This window comes from Capra hircus, chromosome 15, assembly GCF_001704415.2.
Source record: "Capra hircus breed San Clemente chromosome 15, ASM170441v1, whole genome shotgun sequence".
Lineage (NCBI taxonomy): Eukaryota > Metazoa > Chordata > Mammalia > Artiodactyla > Bovidae > Capra > Capra hircus.
In genome coordinates, this window is record NC_030822.1 from 46,339,495 (window position 1) to 46,366,347 (window position 26,853).

The 26,853-nt window shown below is 35.4% G+C and overlaps 1 protein-coding gene across 2 annotated transcripts in view; it reads right to left on the bottom strand.

The window, feature by feature from the left end:
* The window catches only part of SOX6 (SRY-box 6), a 715,392-nt gene that overhangs the window by 531,630 nt on the left and 156,909 nt on the right, over nt 1-26,853 (bottom strand). The window contains exon 3 of one of the 2 annotated variants that reach the window (XM_018059594.1): nt 18,493-18,574. The exons of the other annotated variant lie outside the window; for it this stretch is intronic. The gene's annotated coding sequence lies outside the window, so the exon portion shown is untranslated. The remainder of the gene's footprint in view (nt 1-18,492; nt 18,575-26,853) is intronic. 2 annotated transcript variants of the gene reach the window in all.

A 26,853-nucleotide genomic window follows, 5' to 3' on the forward strand; every position in this document is an offset into this window, starting at 1 on the left:
TTTAGAAAACTACTTAAAATTACTAACTCAAAAGCAATGAAAAAAAGTTGGCATGAGAATCATTGATAATTTAGCTAACTTTTCTCCTTCCAACACAGACTTAATCTCCACATATTCACCTACAGATTCTAAATCATAAATATGAAGATTACTCATAGGCACAGAAAACTGTTGGCATTTTATCATGCTTAATAACTGAAGACATTCTTAAGGTGAAAAAGGAGTTTGTACACTTTAAGAAATGACTGTCATGAAACTGAGCACTCCCTTGGGTGCAACAAACTTTAAATAATTTGTGAATCAATTAACTGGCGACTCTCTTCATAACACAGATTTCACACTCCCAGGTCACTGCATTATCAGCCTGATACGAATCATAACATTTTGGAGAAAAGTTCATAATTGAAATCATTAATTAATTTAACAGGACTTTTAGTTATGCATTGCATTAAACAGCTGTAAAGGAGCAGAGATTAATTAGTTGTTTCTCTGACAATTTTCACTGCTGCTATTACTTGGTAGAAAACTTTTCAACTTGTAAAGCACATCATGCTCTCTATAATCTGGCAGTGACCTATTGAAGCAATTTAAAGTTAAAAGAACTATAATTTCTCTAAAGCGAAGCTTGGAAGCTCTGAGATGTTTCTCTGAAAGAAAAAGAAAATTTAATCATAAACATTGTAAAGCCTGACCTTCTCCTTATGCGAAAATGAAACTCACATCTAGAATAAAGTCTTAAAAGTGTGTATCATAAGTAGCTCACAGAAATGAGGAAACCAAAGATACACCCAGCTTATGTTTTCCTAAAACTAGAGAGATGATGTGTATTCACATATTTTGCATATTCTTTTTCTCTTAAAAATAGAAATAAAAACTATTAATCATAAATAAAGTGCATTTATGTTAGCACTCAGTGTTTTTACTTCTTAGAATTTAGAATCATTTGACTGGCCTACAAGCTGTGTAGCAAATTAACTGACTGATAAAATATGGGTAAGTTCAAAAAGCAACTAAAAAATGACCATTTTAAGGAAAGGTGACTAGCAATTTTTTTCACTCCATCACTCCAAATTCCTTTCATATCACATCACACTCTGCACAATTTCATCATTTTAATAGCTTAATATCTCATTTGCTATATAAAAGGTACTAAAAGGTAATATCACGGAGATTCTAACGAAATGAGTAATTTCCTAGAAAAATGCCCATCTTACTGAAATTAATTAGTTGAAATAAAATATTTTCCAGGTTATATAGGGAAATAATCAATTGTAACCACCCAACAATATTTTCACCCTAATCCTTTTCCCACCTGCTTTGTTCCACATGTGGCAATGACATTAAATTCTTACAATTATTAAAACATATCAGGCCCTTTCATGTCTAGGTGCTTTAACAAATGCTATACCCTCAACCTAGAATATTCTTCCTATTTCCACGTCCCTTCTAAGTAACTCCCTTTTATGCCTTTAAGAAGCAGCTTTAATGATAGCCCATTTAATGAAGCCTTCCCCCAACTCTCCCTGGCAAATTTCAAATTTTTGTGTATCTTATTTCATTTATATCTAAATTTTAAGTCTAATATGTTATTATAATTTCTCTCTTTACCTGTCTCTCTATTAGATTTTCAAACTCCTTAACAGCTGGGCTTTAGTGCTATTCACATTTAAATCTCAAACATATCTATTTGGGACATATTAAGCCCTCAGTAAATGTCTGTTGATTAAAAAAAGAATGAATAAATGAACATGCACATATTTATTTCCACATTTCACTTCAATTATATTTATTGTCTGTTATAGCTTGATGAAGTTTCCAAGAGTTTTTTCAGTTAAAAAAAGATAGCTTCTCTATGTTTTTTAACATTTACTCTCACCTATTTTTCAGTACTTTTTAGTATTTAAAGATTGTTAATTATCTAATAAACTTGAAGTGAGACAGCAAGAAGTAAACACTAAAAGATATTTCATTTTAGAATATTATTTGTCATCAAAGACCATTTCCATCAAAAGCTGCCTTGGCCAGAAGTCAATTAAATGAACATGTTAAAAAACAGTTTATGCCTGTGGTTCTACCAAGACTCCCTTATCTAGACAATACACGTGAAAGTAAATAGGAACAAGACGTGTTGCCTCACTTGAGCAGAATGAATCTTTCTTTCTGAGATAGCCTATTATAAAGCCACATTAATTACAGAGCCATTTCCTCTTTTAGATGCATTATTTCCAATAATTCACTGCGGCAGTGAGGTAAATGGTAACAGTTGTCTCATCATTCACTTTTCTCACTTGTATCTTTATATCTCACTTATTTCTCATTTCAGCCCATTCTAATGACAAGAATAAGTTGGCATTTTTCTTAGAGTGCTGTCCTTTAAATACGATCTGGTAATTTTGCTTTTACAGTGGGCTTGTTTACTGATTCCAAATAGTTTATCTAAATGTAATTGACACCTCAGAGTTGTTGTAAGAATTAAATGAGATAATATATGTAAGTACTCAATAATTGTTACTTCTCTTTCATCCCTCTTCCTCTAAAACACATATGATCCAGAGAACACACCCTAAAGCAGATTGTTGTCATGGGACCATGCTGGTGTTGTGTGCAAAATTGGCTTCCACTCTGCAGATATTTAATGGAACTATTTAATAAGAGGTTAGGGATAGTTAAAAAAAAGAAGTAGTATCTATCTTTGTTAGAAATAGCTGAATGGACAAACAGAGAAATTATGAGTAACATAGTGGGGATGAAATCTCCTTAAGTAAAAAATATAGATTGTTAGTAATATGTCCACTTTCTCTCTGCCAATTACTCCTTTCAACCAAAGAGGCTGATCAAAGTTAGATTCAAAGCCCAAAGCATAGAATAAAACAAAGTTAACTTACACATAGGAACCAAATTCATATGTACTACATTGGCCCAATCATAAAAGTCCATTTATTTTAGTTAACTCAAAAGCTACTGGAACCACTGGTGCTTTGGGAGGGTTATATCTTGACAGTATGTTGTTGTGTTTAGTCATTAAGTCATGTCCAACTCTGCAGCTCCATGCACTGCAGCATGCCAGGCTTCCCTGTTCTTCACTATCTCCCAGAATTTGTTTAAATTCATGTCCACTGATGGTAATGCTATCTAACCATCTTATCTTCTGTCACCCTCTTTCCCTTTTGCCTTCAATCTTTCCCAACATCAGGGTCTTTTCCAATGAGTCAGCTCTTTGCATCAAATGGCCAAAGTGTTAGAGTTTCAACCACAGCTTTTCCAGTGAATACACAGGGTTGATTTCCTTTAGGATTGACTGGTTTGATCTTCTTGCAATCCAAGAGTCTTCTCCAGCACCACAATTCAAAAGCATCAATTCTTTGGCACTCAGCCTTCTTTATGGTCCAACTCTCACATCCGTACGTGACTACTGGAAAAACCGTAGCTTTGACTATATGGACCTTTGCTGGCAAAGTGATGACTTTGCTCTTTAACATGCTGTTTGTCATAGCTTTAAATGGCAGAATTTACATGATCCTAAGATCCAGAAGAATCCTGAATCAGGAATAGACTCCATAGCTAAAGTTAAACAAGCTTGGATTCTACCTAAAGATTCAAACTTAAATGAATAAATAAAACAATACAAGAGTAACATTATATCTATTAGAGTCAATAAATCAGGGAAACTGTAATATACAATCCACCAACTCTGCAAATTCTGACCCAACCAATAATGAATTATTACTCTCCTTGGTTGTTGTTGAATTCCTAAGTCATGTCCAACTCTTTGTGACTCCATGAACTGAAGTATGCCAGGCCTTCCTTCGCCTCTCCTCTAATCTGAATACACACACACACACACACACACACACACACACATGCTTTATTACTTGTCTACATCTCACTCTACCAACACACTCAAAATTGCCCCATGATTTGTATATTCGTGAATTTGCCCAAAATGTTTGCAGCCAGCGTCAGTGAGGGTTTTTAACGTCCTCATTTGTAAACCAAATCTGTTTACTCACAGAAGTATTTTAGAGTTTTATCAGCATATCTCAATCATGTACCTATTACGAATCATGTTCTTATTACACTCCACCATCAATGAAAGTACTCCTTCTTAACTTTCTCTGGGCCGAAGAATGTTGTTATTATAGTATCTTTAAAACCAAGTTCATCTTATTCCACTTTGTCTGAGTACCCTTAGAATCCTGACCTTGAGTTAGTCAGGGTTCTGGCCTTGTTGAGAATGCTGTCTAACCATCTTATCCTCTGCCACCCTCTTCTCCTGTTGCCTTCAAACTTTCCCAGCATCAGGGTCTTTTCTAGTGAGTTGGCTCTTCACATCAAGTGGCCAAAGTATTAGTTTCAATAATTCTTCTAATGAATATTCAGGGTTTATTTCCTTTAGGATTGACTGGTTTGATCTTCTTGCAAGGAAGAATTAAGATCTTATTGCAAGGACAGGGAAGTCTGACATGCTGCAGTGCATGGGGTCACAAAGAGTCAGACATGACTTAGCTACTAAATACAACATGCTGTCAAGATATCCAGCTCTCCAAAGCACCAATGGTTTGAGGTGAGTCTTAGAATCCTCACCTTGAGTTCAATGAGGTTTACATCTAGCACACCTGGCTATTTTCAAATTCTCCTCTGGGATAGTATCACATAGCAATTACATATTGAACAAGTCCAACTCCTTGTATAAAAGTGTGTCTACTAAGGTTCCTTTTTAGTGAGTGTAGCAGAAGTATCTGGGTCAATGCCAATTTTTAGTATGGAATCTTTGATTTTCTCTTTAAGTCATATCATGACTATAGACATATCTTATTCCCAAGAAGATACAAAGTAGGAAGCAAAATTTCAACATTTTCCAAAAGTAAGACAATAGATTTCTTCTGAAAGCATGTGTTTGGTTTATGAGAGAAAGAGAGAGAGAGAGTTGCAAGTAGGTAGAAAGGATGCTATTTTTCCAGATTATCATTTTTAATAAACAGAAACAAGATCCATTTGCACCTTACCTAGGAGATTCAAGAATCTAAGAGAATGAAGGTGATAGTGGTGATTATCAAGATGGCATATAAGAATGCAAAATGAAAAAAGTGGCAGAGGAAACAAGATGGTAGAGAGAAGAGTAGCAGGAGAGAGAGAAGAGGACAAGAGGAAAATCACAGGAGAGAAGGGAGATAGCAGAGAAGAGAAAAAGAGATGAAAGGGTGAAAGAAACTGTCTAGTATTAAACCTAGGAATTGTGGCAGGAATTGGGACAAAGGGGAAAGGTCATAAAGATCAACTGTACTCATTATTTTCTTTCTAAAAATATTTCTCTTTTCACAGAGAGTGACTGGATAAAACATGAGGTAAGTCAATCACCTTCACAAATACTCATATTTTTTGACTTAATTTGTTTCATGGAGTTGATAGTTCCACACCTTGCTAAAGAATTTCAATGGCCACATTTCTGCATAGTGAAAGTGATCCCAAACAATTTTTCCAATGTATTACACATATAACAAGTTTTTCTTCAAAACCGGCATGATGGTCATTTTTTCCTCTGTTTTTCTCTTTGACAAACATAGTTATTATAGAAAATGAAAGGAAAATTCCACTCTTCACTCATGTTTGAGTTCCTCTGACCTGCTAAACTATCCTGGCCTGTAGCATAAGACGAACTAAAGAGCTTCTTGATGAAAGTGAAAGAGAAGAGTGAAAAAGTTGGCTTAAAACTCAACATTCAGAAAACTAGGATCATGGCATCTGGTCTCATCACTTCATGGCAAATAGATGGGGAAACAATGGAAACAGTGACAGACTTTATTTCTTTGGGCTCCAAAATCAATGCAGATGGTGATTGCAGCCAAGAATTTAAAAGACACTTGCTCCTTGGAAGAAAAGTTATGACCAACCTAGACAGCAAATCAAAGAGCAGAGACATTACTTTGCCAACAAAGGTCCATCTAGTCAAAGCTATGGGTTTTTTCAATAGTCATGTATGGGTGAGAGTTGAACTATAAAGAAAGCTGAGTGCCAAAGAATTGATGCTTTTGGACTGTGGTATTGGAGTGGTATTGAGAGTCCCTTAGACTGCAAGGAGATCCAACCAGTTCATCCTAAAGGAAATCAGTCCTGAATATTCACTGGAAGGACTGATGCTGAAGCTGAAATGCCAATACTCTGGCTACAGGATGTGAAGAACTGACTGATTTGAAAAGACCCGGATGCTGGGAAAGATTGAGGGCAGGAGGAGAAGGGGACGACAGAGGATGAGATGATTGGATGGCATCACCAACTGGAAGGACATGAGTTTGAATAAGCTCTGGGAGCTGGTGATGGACAGGGAGGCCTGGTGTGTTGCAGTCCATGGGGTTGCAAAGAGTCGGACACAACTGAGCGATTGTACTGAACTGAACTGTAGCATAAGATGTAATTTCATGTATATCTATTTCTTTTATTCCTTAAAAAAGAAGACTTTGACAAGATTTAATTATATCAGATTTAAACATGGAGAAGGAAATGGCAATCTACTCCAATATTCTTGCCTGGGAAATCCCATAGATAGGGGAGCCTGGCGGGCTATAGTCCGTGGGGTCGCAAAGAGTTGGACGCGACTCAGCGACTAAACAACAAGATTTAAATAGAGCGGCAAGTTTTTATATTCATAGCTCTGGAGAGACAGGCTTTATTTCTTTTTTGTTTCTTCTGTCCTTTCTTTTTCTACTTTTCTTTACAGAATGAAAATTATTTTATCAAGAAGCTTTGACTTACATTATTAAAAATACATAGCAATCATTATGTCTGCCTTTCTTTAGGATATACATACTCTTCACAAAAGTACTTAACTTTTTTTCAGAGCTATAATTAAGATATTAGAGTTGAGGGGAAAAGCATGGTCATGGAGCCAAACAATATCAAATTTGAACTCAACCTGTATCATTTACTGTGTTGCTCAGTAAAGTTGATATACCTTGTGCGGATACTAAGTTGCTTCAGTCCTGCTGGACTGCGCGACCCAAGGACTATAGCCTGCCAGGCTTCTTTGTCCATGGGATTCTCTAGGCAAGCATCTTGGAGTGGGTTGCCATGCCCTCCTCCAGACGATTTTCTCGACTCAGGGATTGAACGCATGTCACTTATGTCTCCTGCACTGGCAGATGGATTCTTTACCACTAGCGCCACCTGATATCTCTCTAAGTCTCAATTTTATTAACTATAAAAATGGGTATAATAATAGTTTCTACCTTACAGGTTAATGATGAGGATTAAATAATAAAATTCTCATGGCATGGATGTATAAAGCATTAATACAACATCTGGCATAACTAAGCATTTAGTACACGGTGTTATTAACAGGTTATATATGCCACTGTACTTAGTTGCTTAGTCATGTCTGCCTCTTTGAGACCCCATGGACTGTAGCCTGCCAGGCTCCTCTTGTCCTCTCCAGGCAAGAATACTGGAGTGGGTTGCCATGCCCTCCTGCAAGGGATCTTCCCAACCCAGGGATTAAACCCAGGTCTCCCACATTGCAGGTAGAATCTTTACCATCTGAGCCACCAGGGAAGTCCATATATGCCACTGCTGCTGCTGCTGCTAAGTCACTTCAGTCGTGTCCGACTCTGTGCGACCCCATAGACCGCAGCCCACCAGGCTCCCCTGTCCCTGGGATTCTCCAGGCAAGAACACTGGAGTGGGGTGCCATCGCCTTCTCTGATATACGCCACTAGTGGAGTACAAATTTTGTCTTTCTAATGATAAACAGCCAATGGAATTAGTATCCTGAATAGGAAACTCTGTTCTTTAAAAACAACGGTAAATCTATATATCAACTGTACTCCGATTAAAAAAAAAAATGTAAACCAAAGAACATGCAGATCAAATCTGTTTTAAAACGTGTTTCTTTAAATGTAATATTTTTCAAACTAGGTTGAATGAGTGATAGAGTTAATTTTCTGAGTACCAATCAGCATTTTTTTTTATTAAAAAGGAGAGAAGGGAACAGAGGAGAGAGGAAGCAACAGAAGAAAAGGCTAAAAGGGGAAAGAAAAGAGAAAATAAAAAATGTTACACATATTAAGGATAAGTATTATTCATGTAAAATTTTGACTGTATCCTGGGTCAGATTTGAAATTCACTTCTTGCTCTGAATCACATTCAAAATAGTCTGAAAGCCTCCTAACTTAATGGAAACTAGAACATGTGAATCAGTGAGTTTTTGTATAACAGGAAAAGAGCTAAATAACCACCTTGCTCACTCAAAGATTTCTCTGTTCATGTAGTATAACAACTGAAGACATCTAGTGCCCTGCTAGATATCCTGTGATATCGTCTTTGAAATACTATAGACAGAAGTAGCTACCTATCAGAGGTTATCCAAGAGCAAAAGGGTAAGATTAGATGGCTTCTGAATAACCATCCTAGCGCTAGGATCATGAAGCAAGCAGTAAAGTAAAAAGAAGAAAAGTTAATAAAATTAAAGGATTTAAGATATTTGGGGGTTTCCCTTGTGGCTCATCTGGTAAAGAATCTGCCTGCAATGTGGGAGACCTGGATTCGATCCCTGGGTTGGGAAAATCCCCTGGAGAAGGGAAAAGCTACCCACTCCAGTATTCTGGCCTGGAGAATTCCCTGGGTTGTATAGTCCATGGAGTCGCAGAGAGTCGTACATGACTGAGAAACTTTCACTTTGACTTTTAAGATATTTTTTCATATTCAATAAATTCAGGCACTTACAAATGAAAGAGCAAGAAAATGTCTCTTCTAAAAATCTGATGGATTGGTGGAGTAACCAGACAGCAAAATGCCACTCAGTATGCTTTACTTAAAGAAATGGTTATATTTATCTCTTCTTTTGCAAGATATATAGGGTGTGTGTGGGTTTGGGGTGGTGGGCAGGGAGAGAAGTGTTCAAGAGGAAGGTACATATAAGTGGTTGTGTTCACTTCAGTCTTATTTCAAACCAAACCAGTATGGTGGTCAGCTGTCAGCCAAAGAGAACAGGGGCAGGAACAGAGCCAATCAAGCTGTGTTAAGTAACCTAATCATTCCATAGAAATCTGTACAGCTCTTGTTCTCTGGCAGTACAGCTGGCAACAGCACAGCAGTAATTTGAGGGGTTTTCTATAGGGTGCTTATGAGTTTGATTTCACTGTTGGCTTCTTGCCATTGCAACCTATACACTGGGTAGTTCTGTTTGTGAGTTACCCAACTATGTGCTTAGATGATAAAGGATTAGATTTTTTTCACTTGGTAGGCATGAAGTCATCTGAGTTTTCACTTTGCCAAATGTGTCTCTTTTTTTCTTCCAAACTCCCCAGGTTAAGAAAAATACATGGTTTGTATTGCCAAGGCCCTCCCCCTACACTTTGAGCCCTGTATTTCTTTGGGAAACTAAATTCTATTTTCCCCATAATTCATCAAACTGTTTTCTCTGACAACTTAAATCTTTAGAGCCTTTTAAAATACCACTTCTCTCATTTTCTCCCCACTACTCTCCTTTTTTCATACTTTCCCCTTGGCAATCAAAAAATACATATAATTTGCCAAATTTGAAGTAAAAGGGATATAATTCAACTGCTGAGGTTCAAGACGATGTTTTACATGTGACTAAATAAACTTTCCATTACCCAGTTGCACCTTCATATGACTTTCTTGAGATACTCACAAAGGACATAATGTAGTCAAACAATAATGTTATATAAACAGTTGACACTGTACAGCAAATTCAGGTTTTGCTTTTTGAAACTTCTGGGATTTCTTTTTCCCAATATTTTTGATCTGTGGTTGGTTGAATTTGCATATCCAGAATCCTTAGAGAAGGAGAGCTACCTATACTTAATTTTGAATCAATCTCAGCTCCTTCTTATACACATATATCACTTCATCTTATATAAACCTAACCAATAATACATTCCAAAACTGTTCTCATAATAGAAAGTGAACTAATATCACCAGTGTGACCACTTAAAAAAACAGAGGCTGAAATTATGGAAGTGGGTTTGAGAAGAAAGTAGAAGAAATACAATGAAAATACTTGGACTATACTGTAAAGCATGGTGAAGGAGAAGAAGCATTGATCTCTACCCTTTTGGCTCATCGGTTTAAAATCAGAAAGTGCTCCTTCTTCATTCTCAAAACATAAACCTTCAACAGGATGCCCTTTATTTGTTATATACATCTCCATGGGCTTCCCAGGTGGTTCAGTGGTTAAAAAAAAAACCCACATGCCAATGCAGGAGGTGCAGGTTCCATCTCTGGAGAAGGAAAAGGCAATTCACTCCAGTATTCTTGCCTGGGAAATCCCATGGATAGAAGAGCCTGGCAGGCTACAGTCCATAGGATCGCAAAAGAGTCAAACATGACTTAGTGACTAAACAGCAACACTGTCCATCTCCATGCCGGGGCCATCATGATCTTCCATTCCCTCTTACTTCAGCCAGGATACCCAGTTACTTTCCATAGCTAAGGACAGCAGGAAGTCCTCCCAGACTCCATTTCAAGGAGTCTTTCATTTTCACTGTATGCACTGGTAGTAGAAGTAGGAAATGTCAAATCCCACCATCAGAAACTGGTCCAAAGAATGTTATTAAAGCCAGATTTTAAAATGAGATTTCATACCAAAACAACACAACAGGCAGCAGTTAGCTACTATCATACTCTCAATAGTATAATTCAGTCATATTATAAGGTTAAATTACAGAAGTGGAGTGGCAACCCACTCCAGTATTCTTGCCTGGAGAATCCAATGGACAGAGGTGCCTTGCAGGCTACAGTCCATTGGGTCACAAGAGTTGGACACAACTTAGCGACTAAACCACCACCACATAAGGCTAAATGGATTTCAGTAAGTTGCCCAAGTAATCAAATCACCATCTATAACATGTTCTCTATAAAAATATCCATTCCAAATTCCAAACAGCAAACGTGCTGAACTTCCCCCATTAGTTAGTTGGAAATTGCCTACAAATACATCCCTGTGTATACTTCAAAGAAGCTTTTTGGAATATAGATTTAAAAAATACTTTAAAACAAGTAACTGACTATTAGCCTTTCTAAAGAAGGTCATAGGCTTTACTTCCTCATTTACTATATATGAAGTCTGGGATTTTCAAATACAATACTTGGAAGTATACATGAAAAATGATTCTTAGTGGCTATTGTGATTATTAGTGGCTATTAACACATTGTTAATATGATGACAGCAAGAGCTAAAATCATGCCAATCCTGTGAACTGTGAGTGATGGGGAAAATACATACAGTTTCTTATACAGTTTCTTATATATTATTATGTTCTCCTGAATATAAGTGATTCAGATGCTTTCTAAAAAAGTACACAAAGTTTCTAAGCTGAGGGCACTGGGAAAGTTAGCACAACTTCAAGTCAACCCATTCCTATAAAAATTTGAGAGAAATAACTAAATGCACACCCAACCATTTATGTAACTCAGTACAGTATTTTCATATATGAGCAAGGCTGTGTGGATCCATAAAGATGCCATATGAGCAGACCTTTGAACATCTAGCATCAGAACTTCTCATAAAGCCACCAAATGTACTGCACTGATATGACGCCTAATGGTCTTCTAATAAAAGCCAATTTCAAATGATTAAGAAAAAACAAGCTTGCTATAAAAAGGCAAATAATGTTTATAGACAGCCTGGATTCAAAGGAATGATGGGTGGGCATAAATTATGTGTTTATAAAAAATAACACATGAACTCTTTGGTAAATAGAACAGAATTTCATTTAAGAAACTTGGTTGGAGGAGAAGGTGCAATATTTAGGCTTTGTCCTGAGTTAGCACAAAGCATAACTGAATACATCATTGCTCTCTTATATCTAACACAAATAAGATATTGAGGGGCTTCCCAGTGGCTCAGCAGTAAAGAATCCACCTGCCAAAGTAGGAGACGTGGGTTCAGTCTTTAGGTTGGGAAGATCCCCTGGAAATGTAACTGGCAACCCAGTCCAGTATTTTTTCCTGGGTTATCCTATAGACAAACACTATAGCGTCACGAAAGAGTTGGACATGACTTAGCAACTAAACAACAAAAATACTGAGACTTGTAGAATGAAGTCAGGAGTACTGCCTGTAACCAACTGCACTATGACATTCTCATTCATCTGCTGAGCCTCAAGTCCCATAGCAGCTGATGACTCAGCACTTCTAAACCTTCCCCCTGAGGATGTTGCTAGTAGACACCACATTGCACACGGTCCTAACTCATTCTTCACCCACCCCTCTCTGCCATCAGTAATCACTTTACCAGTAATTCCATTAGCCACAGAAGTTGTACATTAAAATCAGAGCCCTGCTAACCATCTCTGTCAGTTCTGCTAGAGATGGAAGGTCCACTCATTCAGCTGGACCCATTGGAATAGTTCTTCATTCTGGGTATTGTGCATTCTAAACAGCTGTGAGAGGTGGACTATAAAGAAAGCTGAGCGCCCAAGAATTGATGCTTTGAACTGTGGTGTTGGAGAAGACTCTTGAGAGTCCCTTGGACTGCAAGGCGATCCAACCAGTCCATCCTACAGGAGATCAGTCCTGGGTGTTCATTGGAGGGACTGATGTTGAAGCTCAAACTCCAATACTTTGGCCACCTGATGTGAAGAGTTGAATCATTTGAAAAGACCCTGATGCTGGGAAAAACTGAAGGCAAGAAGAGAAGGGGATGACAGAGGATGAGATGGTTGGATGGCATCACTGACTCAATGGATGGCATCACTGACTCAATGGACATCAGTTTGGGTAGGCTCCGGGAATTGGTGACGGACAGGGAGGCCTGGCGTGCTGTGGTTCATGGGGTCGCAAAGAGTCGGACACGACTGAGCTACTGAACTGAACTAAAACAACTGTGAGGTCTCCATTGAAGAAGCATGTTTAAGTGGTATGTCCTTGTTTGTTTGTGTCTGGGCAGAAGTGTCAGTTTATGTGTGTTGTGTGTAACACTGTGTGTATTTATCTAAGCACATATTCAAATATTTGAGGCCATAAGAGCCATATGGAACTGAGTTTATCATTTTCCTCTTGAAGTACATAATATAGACAAATAGCTACAACTAATATATGAGCATCTGATAAAATAAATCATTGTTCTTTTGTGGAGGAACTTAATAGGACAATAGGGCTGGCCTCTCACACATCAGTTGGGATGAGAGAGGAGAACACTGTGTTCTTTCTTTGCACCAAAATAGTAAGTTAGAAAACAAATCTGTCTGGAAAAAAAGTATCACAGGTTGTTCCAGGGGAAGAGAAGCTAGGGAAGTTTGAGGTTTCTTATCAAGAAAAACTGATGGCAAGCCTTCATATTAGACTGTATATGTCCATCCACTAAAGTTTTATAGGAATGAGGAAACTTTCTTATCAAGAAAGTTAAGTTCAAACGAAATGCTGCTCATCAAGAATTACTCCAAAGAAGGTATAACGTTTTCATCGTGGCTTAAAGAAAACAATTTACAGTGCTTTAAGTGAAATAAGGGTAAGTGCCATCCATTACAATGTGCTGCTATGGCCTATATGCCTTGAATTATACAAATGACAATTCCTGGGACTTTGCTTTCCCTTAGAAAGGAAAACAGGGAGAATAATTTTTACATGAGGCATAAGGCAAGAAACAGACATATAAATAACTGCTAGCTCAGTGTAAAAGATCCCTAAAGAAAGGGATGAAACCCAGGAGGTGTACGCATCAAATAAAAATGGAGAATATGGCTATATTTCAGCTCAAATCAATATTCCGTTTTCAGGAATCATCCCCTCTGGCTCACTGCTGACAATGCATAGATAGCATGTGAGTGAGATAAGTTCATGAGTAAGATGAAAAGGGATGCTCCACGGCAGGTAAATAAATTTCTTTCCACTGAGATAATTATTCTTACCATTTGTCACTGCTCTCATGGCATAAACAGGACAGGTGATGACATCCTATAAAATGAAATTCTTATTCCTATAGTCCTGACACCAAGATATATAACTCATTCAGCCATCATGAATTTTCTTTTGCTCTGAAGCTTTGAGTGAGTTTTTGCTTGTATTGTTGTTCTTGTTTCTTGTCTTTTAAAAAAAAATGCTGTCATCAACTGGGCAATACTGTTAAGAGAGCAGGATGGAAAATGGGACTGTCATTATTTTAAGCTACCTGATCCTATATAAGAATTACATATGTTATTATGTGGGATGGCTGAATATAGCTATTTTACTTGAATTATTTAAAGTTAACATCTGCATCATATAATCTCTATGCAATATCTACGTCCTCAAATCAAAGCCCTGTCCCAAACCTCACGTCTTTTCAGACCTAAACTAGACAAGAAATAAGGAATCACAAGTCTTTGTACCAACAAATAATTTTTCCAACTATAATTCATTAGTACCTTATTCCAAAAGCATATGAATACTTACAAGATGGTTAATCCTCATTAAAAACTAAGATTACATGACATAATTACATGTAAATAAGAAAAATGAATTAAACTCTTACCCTTTCCTATGTCGGGCACTAGTTGTGAATCATATATACAATTAGAGTTATATTGCTAAGCTAAAAATATTGGTAAAGATCTAAAAATGACAAACAGTGCCTTTTAAATTAATGTCTTATTAGTTGAGTGAAGTACACTGACAAAGAATAATTTATGCTTATTCAAACTGCACTCGACATCTTCAGGTGTTTCCAAATGAGCTCACAGAAGAGTGATTAAATGCATCTGATAACAAGCCACACATTGCTGAAATTACTTACCGCCTCATTTTATGATTAATTAAACATGTAGATTAAAGTTGCAAAAGAATTTAGATTAATGAGCAAGTTAAGTCTTGCTGATATAAGTGAATTGGGAATTGGATGCTCTGTGGAACTTTATAAACATGCATTTTATAATGAATAAGACAAGGCTACATGCAGAATCATGGCCACCAGGGCCTTTTGACGATGCAGTCTTTTTTAACATGGTTTGACAGCTTTCAAATAACATTCTTCTATAGGCTTTAAACTTTGCGCTTTGCTGTAAAACACAAGACTACATAACTCATGTACCAGGAGTACGATTATTTTCGAGCTCTCCAAGGTAATGACCCCCTGTAGCAGCAGCTGTTCAGATAAAATTACAAGCTCAATTGTTATTTTAATCAGAGATAGTTTTGTAGTTAGAAGCAGTTACGAAAGTTGTAAAATTATGTGACACATCATCAGTACCTTCTCTTCAACACTCTTCTCCCCAAAAGTAAAACCATCCCAAGAAAGTCGTAGCTTTCCAGAGGACTTATTAGTTAAAAAAAAAAAAAAAAGAATGCCTAGTCATTCATAAAATATTCAAAGTCATGTATTAGTGAAGTTTCTGTGGTAGGAAAGGTAATATTTAAATTCATGACGACTCTTATTAGCTCCAAGATTGTGTCAAAATATCTGCTAGGTTTTGCTGCAGCTTAGTCACTCAGTCGTGTCCAACTCTTTGGGACCCCATAGCCTGTAGCCTGCGAGGCTCCTCTGTCCATGGGGATTCTCCAAGCAAGAATACTGGAGTGGGTTGCCATGATCTCCTCCAGGGGATCTTCCTGACCCAGGAATCGAACCAGAGTCTCCTGCATTACAGGCAAATTCTTTACCAGCTGAGCTACCAGGGAAGATTCCACTAGGGTTTGCTGAGTATCCAATTTTTCTCTTTTAAAATCAGCTTTACCTCATCTGTGCCAAGAGCCAAGCTGGACTTTATGATTTTCCAGTGCAAGAGCAATTCAAGTTGTTCACAAAGATATAGTGCATTCTCCTTTGCAAGGGATACAGAAGTGGCAAGAAACTGAACCAAAGTTACCAAAGTAGATTTTGGTTTAAAACCTATTCCATTTTTATTCTGAGCTTGTAGCACAATATCATTTATTACAACTATAGCATAATGAAGCCATTTCTGCAAATTATTTGAATGGATCCAGTCTGCTATCTAAAATGCACCTCTAATTCTTTTCTACTTATTTTCAGACCTTATATATAATTCACTTCTTGGCAAGATGAGATTTTTATAGTGTTATTTCTTTTTTTCCTTTTAATTTAGATTCTTCATACTCTAAAGATGTACCAAGAAAACTATGGAATTTTTTTACATAAGGATCAAAAGGAGCTGCTTCATGACACAGGTAGCAAATTATCATTATTAACCCCACATATTTATCATGTGGACATAATTGCCCATTTGAAGATATATGTGAATGAAAATATAATATTGAAACTAAGTCTGACTATTTTGAAATTTATTAAAAGCATATAAGCAATCAAAATAAAATAGTGTCCATTTGATTTATTTCCTTCCAGTGTTAAGTTGATATCTTTCACCAAGTAATATAAATCACATTTTATCACCACAAAAAGTCTTTTTTTTTAATTTATAAGCTTTTCCTCTTTGCAGCTCAACTTGAATATAACAGTAAGAATTTCTAGGTAGAAATACAAACCCAAATACTTCAAGGAGAAATAATATCCTTTTTCTTCACATAAAAATTTAAATTCTTCACTTATACCCTTTAAAAGAAGAAATTTTACAACAAAGTGGCAATATTAGCCTAAAAGATGCTAGTTTAGAGATCTAAAATAATACTTTTGTGATCATAAAATGTATCTGGATATGTGCCAGAAGGACATAGATTATTCAAACAGCTCAACAAGTCAGCAAATTTTAAGGAGCAAGATCTTTCCACTCCAGTCACTGCCATATTATTTCTAGGACCCACAAATTATGAGGTGTGTCCTAGAGTTACTAATAATTAAACAGAATTGTGTCATTACTATGGCATTTTAATACAAGAAGATACATTTATTTACCCATGAAAGCAATTTGTAAAATGCTGAATATATTTAGCTATTATACGTACTTATTATTAGCATGTTTTAAGTTTTATTTAGTATTCTTGCCTGGGAAATCCCATGGACAGAGGAACCTGGTGGGCTACAGTCTATGGGGTCGCAAAGAGTCGGACACGACTGAGCGGCTTCACTTTCACTTTCAAGTTTTATTATAAATGCTTTATAGAGTTTACCAACATAGATTACATAAATTTACTGGTTATTTAAAGTTAGGAGTTATATGTTTAGCTGAAATACCAAAATAGGAACTTTACATTCAAATTCTGAATAAATGGGCAATTTAAAATATCACAAATCAGGCTTAATGCACTATAAGAATTCCTAACCATTATTTCATTAAATCAAGATGGCAATTTATTGTAAAACATTTTCTTTTATTTCTCAACACATAGTTATGTGTTCATAGCTATGAACCTTGCATCTCTACAAAGTGATTATTTTCTTCATTTCATCCAGTTTGAAAAAAAGTATAAAAATACTCACCAGAAACTAAAATTAGATGACTAAACTCATTTTCACATGTGATTGGGCCCAGGTTTGTCAAGATGAACTACAAATGCATTAATATCCACAATACTGTCAAATGTTGAATTATTAATATTGTTGGGTCCTTGGTCTCAGTTCATGCCCTGTTGAGGAGTTTTGTGACATTCATCAAAACTCAGCCTCTCAACATGTTTACAAGTATCCAGGAGGCAACATGTCTTAAACTAAAACCATGCAAACTGTCATCAATGCCAGACTAAGACTCATAAATGCAAAGAACTAGTCTGTAGTGAAAACAGCAGATGAAGTCAGGTGCCACCACATGCCAGATCCTTGCCAACTCAGCACCCAGAAGTTGAGATACCAGGTAGATGATTAAAGGTGGTTCTTCATTTGGAAGGATTAGCAGCATTATGCACTATACCTATGAGTAGTATATGTCAACGTAAGTATTTAACAGCCAAAAATAGTGCTGAAAATTGACTCCAAGACTACTACAGCTTATCAATTTTTATTCTACAGACTGCAAATTTTTTAGCTCTCTTAACCAAGCATGGAGTTGGCTAACTGGAAGAGTCCAGAATTTTTCCTTCAGTGGAAAAAAACAAAAGGTTACTCTGTTTTAGTTATTCTAAAACTCCTTTTAAAATCCATGTATCCAAAAATTTTTGTAAGTGCACATTAATAATGGTCTTTTATAAACCAATTGGAGATTTAAAGTATGATTATTTTTTAAAAGTCAAAGGTTTCTAAACTTTACTCAGTACCTTATATTATATGATTTCCATGATGGGAAATTGACATCAAACTGATTTTATTCTTAAAACAAATAAAAGAATACAAGTGGTTTCCAGACTTGGCAAACTTTAGAATTTCTGATACTCATCTTTCCAATCTTTCACTCAGTAGATATATTCCCTATAAATAGAAACATTTCTGAAAAATATTGGACTGTGGTTGTAAAATTGTTTCATTTGTATGTAAAGTTAGCCAATAATTCTAATAGTTATAAACATAAGTTAAAACTAGAAGATGCAAAGAAACTAGGTGTTAAAGTTACCTATGGTCTTAAGATTAGACCACAAAAATACAATTCAATCCTCATTTTCCATGGAAATAGGAAATAAATGGGAACATTAGTTATACTCATAAATTATATATTATACCTGGGCTCTTATACAAAGTGATGAGGGGTCACAAAGTCCTTCTTGAAGCATTTCTCTTTCCTCATCAGAAGATATAGAAAGTCTAAAAAGAAGAAACTAATAGTTATTGAACCCACTATCTGCCAGACATAAAATAAATTTATTCTATGCATCATATAATCTTCCCAACAACCACACCCATTTTACAGATGAAGGAACTGAGTCTCAGATAAGCTAAGCAATTTTCCAGAATTACACCAAGTGGCAGAGATAAGAGTGAAGCCCTAGTGAACCCAGCTCCAAGGTCCATTTGTTCCTTCTATTATGGTTATTTATTGCCCATAGTATTTTTTGTATTTATGCTGTTCTCTACTATCTAAGATTTCTTTTTGCTTCTTAGTTAATCTATTCCTACCACCTCCTTCCAAGATTCACTTATTCCAAAAAGTATAGTGTTCTCTCAGCACTTTGTTTAAAAGCCTCTATTATAACAAATCAAGTTATACTGATTCACACAATACACATTTATGTAATGCTACCAATGTTATCGTCTGTACTCAGCAAGGTGCTGAAGGTTTCACAAAATGGTTTCATTGACACACTATAATAAAACTCTCTTATTCTCCATTCTATACTTCTCTAGCCTTTCTCACCTTCATAATAACTTTAGTAGTAGAAGTATTTACTAGTGTTATTATCATTATCATTATTACATATTATCAACCAACCACCTTCTGCTTTCATGCTGCTCTCTGGAACTCTCCACTTTCATTCTGCTCATTCTCATACCACTAAACCTTTCTAATCAACCTTCCTTCTCTTTCCTTCCTAGTCAAGAATTCTACTCTTAAATATTTCCTAAAAGATATAAGATATTCTCGATTATTCATTTATGCAACAAAATATAAGCATTTACTATATGCTGGAAACTTAAGAATAGGTAAATAAGATAGACCTCATTTGTCTAAGAACTTATAATCTATGACAAACTACAAACAAGTAAACCAAAATTTATAATGTAGATCCATGTCATAATGAAAGTACATTTAAAGTGATATGAGTACAAAGAATAAAGAGTAACATTCATCTGGAAGGCTTCATATAAAGGTGAAGGTGGTATATAAAGTTAAGTTTCATTATTGAACAGGATGCAGGTAGAGAAATGACAATAGTAATGACCAATTAGTACTTTTTATGTGTGAAGCACTCAATATACTGAATGTTTAATATATATAATATATTTATTCACATATGTGGAGACTTCTGTCCCTGACAAAGATGGACTAAAAGGGACTAGATTTATCCTTCTGGGTTAAAGAACTAGAAAAAAAAAACTGGATGAAATTCATAGACAACAGTTTTCAGAAACTAGACATCAAGCAATGAAGAACAGTGATTCCTGAGAAAGGAAAAACAAATGAGGTCTTCCCTACAGTTGTCCAAGCTTACTGCCTCAAGAAAGAAATTACTAACTGCAGAATATAGAGGCAGAGCCTAATGGTCTAAGAAAATGAAGCTGGGAGTCTGGTGAGGCCAAGGTGGATATAGTTGATAAGGCAAAGTAATAGAAGAGAGAGACCTGCACATAGATTTCCAGAGGTCTGGAAGAGAATCCCTCACAATTACTGATAAGCACACATGTGTGAGGAAACCAGCCAAGGTTAGAAAAACATATAATCAATCCCCAGAACTCACACAAATCCGGGAATAATTCAATTTCCCATCATCAAAGTGTAAAACTTCATAATGCCAGGACACTGGATAGAATACTCAGAAGAGTATTGCCTCAGCAGTGTAGAAACTTAGCCCTAAAGAAGGCACTGGTTCCAACTGACAGTGATTATAAGCAAGTACTGAAAGGATCAAACTGTTTCCAAGTATATTAACTACATACCAGAAAAAAATCCAAAAATATTTATAGAAATACTGAAAGATTCAGGACTTGACAAGGTAAAATTTACACAATTTCTGGCATCCAATAAAATATCATCAGTATGAAAAGAAGCTGAAAAATACCACTCATTATGAAGAGAAAAAGCAATCAATTGAAATTTATCCAGAAATGACACAGATGATAGAATTAGTATACAGATATTAAAATAGCTATTAGTTGCATCTTATTTGCCCATGAAGCTAAAGTAAATACTAAACATACTAAGTAGAGATCTTGAATATATAATAAAGACTCAACTGTAACTTCTAGATATAAAAGAAATACAATGTCTGGGATGAAAACTCATGAGAGAAGAATTAAAAGCAGATTCAACACTGAAGGACAAAGACAAAGTGAACTTCAAGACTTATATACAGAAACAATCTAAAATGAAACTGAATTGGAGGTGAAAAAAAAATTGTGAACAGAATCAGTGAACTGAAAAACAACTTCAAGCCTCCTAAAGCATGTATAATTGGATTCCACAAAGAATAGGAGTGAATAAAAAGTTCTGAAGTAATAATGGCTGAAAATTTTTCAGATGTGACAAAAAAAATAAACCTACAGATACAAGAATCTCAACAAATCCAAGCTCAACAAACATTAAGAAAACTACACTAAGGCACATAGCAATAATGTTGCTTACAATCAATGATAAAGAGAAAAATCTTACAAGTAGCCAGAGGAAATGATACACCATACACAAAGAAACATAATAAAAATTACAGCAGACAGCTTTTTGAAAACAATATAAGCTAAAAGACAATGGATCAATATTTTTAAATTACTGAACCACAAAAAGTTAATCTAATAGTCTATAGTTAGCAAAATAAAGACCTTTCGTGAATATAAAAGGTGATGAAAAATCACCATCTCAGCAGCAGACATATCCTACAAGAAATATTAGAGAGGTCTTTCAAGCAGAAGGTAACTGACAAACAGAAATCTGAATCTACACAAAGAGAAAAAAGAACACAACACGGTAAACATCTGGGTAAATACAAAAGACTTTATTTTTTAATATCTTTAAAATATTGGCTATTCAAAACAAAAATAACTATCTTTAAACTTATAACATATGTAGAAGTAATATGTAAGACAATGATTGCACAGACGCATCTTTTCTTAGCCTTTTGACTAGGATCAAGTGTAACAGTTGCACAGAGGCTGGGAAGGAAAAATGGAAGTATGTTATTATAAGATTCTCATCCTGTGTGTCCTGTGAGATATTGCTTGAGGTAAGACTGTGATAAGTTGTATAGGATTTCTATTTTAAAAAATTATTTAAAATGTTAAATTTCATTTAAAATCCCTTATTGGCTTATTAATTTCATGTTTTAATTGTATTTTATAAACTACTTTAAACATGGAATTAATAAGCCAATAAGGGATTTTAAATGAAATTTAACTTTTTTAATAAATTAAAAAAAAAAAAAACAAGAAAAGGCGGTGATGATGACAGGTGGTACAAATAAGAAACAAAGGTATATCTTATATTTAAACTCAACCATGTCAATAGTCACATTAAATGTAAATAAACACCCAAATTAAAAGGGAGAGATTGTCATACTGGATAAAAAGCAAGACTCAACTGCATGCAGGCTATGCAAAATCCATTTTAAAAATGAAGACACAATACTATAAAAGTAGAAGGATGGAAAATACATCCCATGGTACCACTAATAAAAAGAAAGCTGCCGTGGCTATAAGACAAAGCATATTTCAAAGCAAAGAATATTACTATGGATAAAGGGATTCTTATACAATGATAATGGGGTAAACTCATCAGGAGGCCATAATGACTCTAAAAATGTATCCACCTAATAGAGCTTCAAAATACAAGGAAGAAAAACTAGTAAAATGTCAGGAAGAAATTTCATCAGAGTTCTCAGAATCTCTCTCCCTGCATGAATGATAGAACACATAGACCAAAAAAATCAGTAAGGATATTGAAGACTGGGGCAACACTTTCAACCAGCTTTATCCAGTTTACATTAATAGAATTTGCCAACCAACAAAAAAACTAGGAATTCAGCAACAGAAAGACAGCTGGAAAATATAAAAATATTAGAAAATAACACTTCTAAATGACACAGAAATCAAAGAAGAAATCAAAAGGGAAACTAGAAAGTCTTTTGAATTGAATAAAAATGTAAATACCACATTTTAAAATTTATGAAACACAGCTAAAGCATTACTTAGAAATAAATTTTATAGCACTAAAACCCGTATTGAAAAAAGGGGTCTCAAATCAGTGATCTCAGCTTTTACCTTAAGAAACTAGAAAAATAAGAGCAACTGAAACCTAAAGTATGAAGAGAAAAATGAAATAACAAGACCAGAAACAGAAATCAACAAAATAGAAAACAGGAAAGCAAAATTATGTTTGCTGTTATAGTTACATTCTCCTACCTATAAATGAGAGGTAACATCACCATATATTCATAAAGTGCATACCTTAGATGAGACAGATAACCTAAATAGCCCTATACCTATTTTTTAAAATTGAATTTGTAGTTAAAAACCTTCCCAGAAAGAAAACTCCAAGCCCAGATGATTTCATTAGTGAAGCCTTTCATGTATTTAAAAAGTAATAATACCTATAGTACACAAACTCTTCCAGAAAACTGAATAGAAGCTAACACTTCCCATCTCATTCTATGAAGCTACAGTAATCAAGTAATCAGGATAATAGCATAAAAAATAAACAAGTAAATCAATGGAATAGAGTAGAGACTCCAGAAATAAATCTCTACATATATGGTCAACATATTTTCAACAAAAGTGCCAAGGCAATTTAATGGGGAAAAAGAAAACCTTTTCAGACAATGGCACTAGAAAACTTGGATAGCCATAAGCAAAAATATAAACCTGAAATCGCATCTCACCATGCTATTACAAAAATAAAACAAATCATAGACCTAAATTAAAATCTAAAACTATAAAACTTCTAATGAAATGCTTAGAAAAAAAGTCTTGGGAACTTTGGGTTTTGCAAAAATTTCCCAAAGGTGACACAGAGAGTATGAAATACAAAAGAGAAGCAATAATTGGACTTTATCAAAATTTAAAACACTGGCTCTTCAAAAGACACTTACAAGGCAAGCCACAGACCAGCAAAAAACATACACAAAACATGTATCTGACAAATAACTCATATTTTTTAAAAAATGAAAAAGCTATTACAACTCAATAAAAAAAGACAACCCCAATTTAAAAAAAGAAAAGAACAGCAAAAGATTTAAAAGACAGTTCAACAAAGTAGATACATGAATGACAAAAAGGCACATGAAGAAAGCTCAACATCATCCATCATTAGGGAAATTAAAATTAAAATCACAGTGAATCACCCACTACAGACCACTTGAATAGCTAAAACTGAAGACTAAACATACAAAGTGTTAAGAATGTGGGACAGCTGGAACTCTTACACATTGCTAGTAGGAATGTAAAATGGTAAACCACTTTGGAAAAATCAGCAGTTCTTATAAAGTTAAACATGCACCTATGTAACCTAATTATTCCATTCCTTGGTATTTATACAAAAGAAATGAAAAAAACATGTCCACCTAAAGACAAATGTTCAAAGCAGCTTCATTTGTAACAGCCAAAAACTAGAAAGAACCTAAATGGATAATCAAATTGTGGTATCTACTTACAATGAAATACTAATCCTCAATTTTAAAAATAAGTTATTGACATGCATATGAGTGAATCTCAAAATAATCATTCTGAATGAAAGAAACTAGACCAAAAAATTGTATATAACGTATGATTCCAATTACATAAAACAAAAATTTTAATGCAATCTATAACGGCAACAGACCAGTGATTGCCTAGGGATGAGGCTGAAAACAGATCAAGGAAAGGTAGAGTAAGGGTCTCTGAAGGGGCATTAAGAGACCATTAGGATTATGTAAATTATCTTGACTGCGGAGCTGGCTTGACTGGTGTATGCTGCTGCTGCTGCTAAATTGCTTCAGTCGTGTCCGACTCTGTGCGGCCCCATAGACGGTAGCCCACCCGGCTCTCCAGTCCCTGGGATTCTCCAGGCAAGAATACTGGAGTGGGGTGCCATTTCCTTCTCCAACACATGAAAGTGAAAGTGAAGTCGTTTCCGACTCCTATCAAAACATCAAATTATACTCTAAATATATGAAGTTTATTATATGCCAATTATATCTCAAGTCGGACATGACTGAGCAACTTCACTTTCAAAGCTGTTAAAAAAAAAAAAAAACATGCAGTAGGTAATATTCTCACTTTACAGATGAGCATGCTAAGGTTCCAAGAGGTTTGATTTGCCTAGGATCAGAGCTAGTACACAGCAGTATCCAGGAGTGGCAGGAATTCCATACGGTATATTTTTAAACTAATACGTAGTATCTACTATAGTTCTGGTTCACAGAAGGCACTCAAAAGTTATTTTGGAGTTTTAAAATATAAAACATATAAAAAGCTTAAGATGTGGAAAAGTAACAGACTTTAACTTTCCCAAAGGATACATAAATTTTTAAGATTTTTAACCCAAAATATCTCAATTGATAGAATGTAAGATAGCGTGTCTGTAATTCATTCAAAAAGCATTTCACTGAAATCTATTAGGCAATACATAAAATGAACAGCTTGATAGGTACAAGTGAGACAGAAACTTAAGTCATACACAGGTTATGAAAGAGGGCCCTCTGATGACGAACTGGCAAGGGGCTCGGTGTGTCAGCAGGCTAAGGAACACACAGTGCATACAACTGAATACATTTGAATGCAGAACAACAACTCCTGCAGGTCTCCCAGGAGAAACACTGGACAAAACATTTCCTAGAGAGAAATTACTAGGTTTTGTAACAGTTACTTTGTTTCCTTTTATATACATATATATATATATTTATATATATATTTCATCTCTTCCCATAATAGAGTATAAATTCCTGATGACTAACTTTTCAGTCACCATTTTAAATTCCACCTCATATCCAAAAGAATCCTGAATTCATATTCTTATTGAGTGAATGAATAAATGAATTAATGCATGTTAGTGTTAGTCTGAACGATAAGGCAATGAGAATGATAAGAATCCTTTTCAAAATCAGCTTGACTTTATTCCATTTTCTTGAAAAAGTTTATTTTAAAAATCTTATTTCAGTGTCTTTTCTTAGTCATGAATGTATTTTCCTGCACTATTTCCTTTTCCCTTGAAAGAGTCAAGTAGAAAGGACCTATACCCAAAGCATAATATTTCCTTTGACTATACCTTCTGTGGAGGACAGAATGTAGCAATATAACAAGGGAGTTGTAGTCATCATTTTATCTGAGAGAGTTTTAAAAGTAACCAGACTCTGTGCACACCTGTTTTATTCCTCACAGATGTCATGTATTAATCTCTATGCGAAAGCCACCTGATAGGAATGGCATAATTTGCAGTATCTTCACTCTTCTCACTCATGGTGGCCAAGTTTTACTTTATGTCCCTGAAATCAACAAGGCCCTGCCTGTACACTTGAGTCCCCAGTATTAACATCTTCTGTGTTTAGGCTATGCCTTTAAATTATCAAGTGATTTTATCTTTAAGTATATTCTCATTCATTTAAAAACACATCTTCCTTCCAGGCCTCCATGGGAAGAAAAAATCTCCTCAATTTTCAGTGGGGATCTAACCAATGAGATGCAAGGGATTTGAGCATTGACATGAGATCATTAGCATGATATTTTCCCTCTGCCTTTTCAAAACTTCAGTGCTGAGAACAGGGAACAGGGAAAAGCAATGAGTAATTCTGACTCCTTTCTTTTCCTTATGCTCCCCATCAGATATAATCCAGCATCAGATATAATGTGGTTAGCACACCACATTATACAAAGTCTCTTCTTTCTGTTTCTAACATTCTGTTCTCAAAATACCTACTCTTGTTTAAACCTCTTACCTCCTGCCTAAACTGTCTTACAAGGTGTTTCCCTAGTTAAAGTCTTTTTTCCCCCTTTAATCAACTCTACAAACTGTTGGCTGAACTAACTTCTCAAAACCAAAGCTCTTGCCATACCACTCAGCTATTTGGATTGATGGCTGTCTCAAATCTACCAAATGCCTTAGCTTACCATTATGTGCCACAATGATATAATCACACTAAATTTTCTAGCTTATGCATACCCTATACCTCAGTCAAACTGGATTTCTCATTATTCCCTATCCCATACTTCCCTGTTGCCTTCCATCTATCCCCTGCCCATGTTTGTGCAGTTCTCTCAGTAACAAGATGCACCTGTCTCTTCATCCCCTACTCCACTGATAAAATTCAATTCAACGTTCAAAGAATATCGGAAAGTCTGCTTCCTAAGTTAAGGTCCTTCTTCTTAAAGGGATTATCTTTAATTCTTTTGAACTCCCCAGAGGACAATTTTTTTTTTATTAAGGCATAGAGAATAACATATCTCCTCTGTTTGTCTCCTCTGCAATA